The sequence below is a fragment of the Aplysia californica genome, unplaced genomic scaffold (assembly GCF_000002075.1).
Source record: "Aplysia californica isolate F4 #8 unplaced genomic scaffold, AplCal3.0 scaffold00855, whole genome shotgun sequence".
Lineage (NCBI taxonomy): Eukaryota > Metazoa > Mollusca > Gastropoda > Aplysiida > Aplysiidae > Aplysia > Aplysia californica.
Window position 1 is genome coordinate 277,619 of NW_004798125.1, and position 675 is coordinate 278,293.

The 675-nt window shown below is 43.6% G+C and overlaps 1 protein-coding gene across 1 annotated transcript in view; it reads left to right on the forward strand.

Annotated features, from left to right (window-relative positions):
• LOC101854831 (outer dynein arm protein 1) overlaps positions 1 to 675 on the forward strand; it is a gene marked incomplete in the record, with an annotated part of 26,419 nt that overhangs the window by 25,028 nt on the left and 716 nt on the right.

Consider the following 675-nt stretch of genomic DNA (forward strand, 5'->3'; position numbering starts at 1 on the left):
ACAGCTACCGTCCTTTTCTCTCCTCCCTCTTCCCCATCAACCATCAGCTACCGTCCTTTTCTCTCCTCCCTCTTCCCCATCAACCATCAGCTACCGTCCTTTTCTCTCCCCCCTCTTCCCCATCAACCATCAGCTACCGTCCTTATCTCTCCTCCCTCTTCCCCATCAACCACCAGCTATCGTCCTTATCTCTCCTCCCTCTTTCCCATCAAACAGCTAGCTATAGTTCTCATATCTCCCCCTTCTTTTCCTTCAAACATCTTTTGTCCTTATCTCTCTGTCTTCTTTCCCTTAAAACATCATTCTTTCCTAGTAAACATCTTTCGTCTTTATCTGTCCTCCTTTTTTTCCTATCAAACATCTATCGTCCTTGTGACTCCTTCTGTCCTGTTAAACGTTTATCGTCTTAATCTCTCGTCCATCTTTCCTATTGAACATATATCGTGATTATATCTCCTTCTTTACTATCAACATTGCTCCATCTTTCGTATCAAACATATATCGTCCTTATCTCTCCATCTTTCCTATCAAACACCTATCGTCCTTATCTCTCCATCTTTCCTATCAAACATCTATTTTCTTTATCTCTCCATCTTTCCTATCAAACATGTCTAGTCCGCCACATTATCTCCACTCCGACCCCAACCCCTTTCCCTAACCCCTCTCACCCCAACC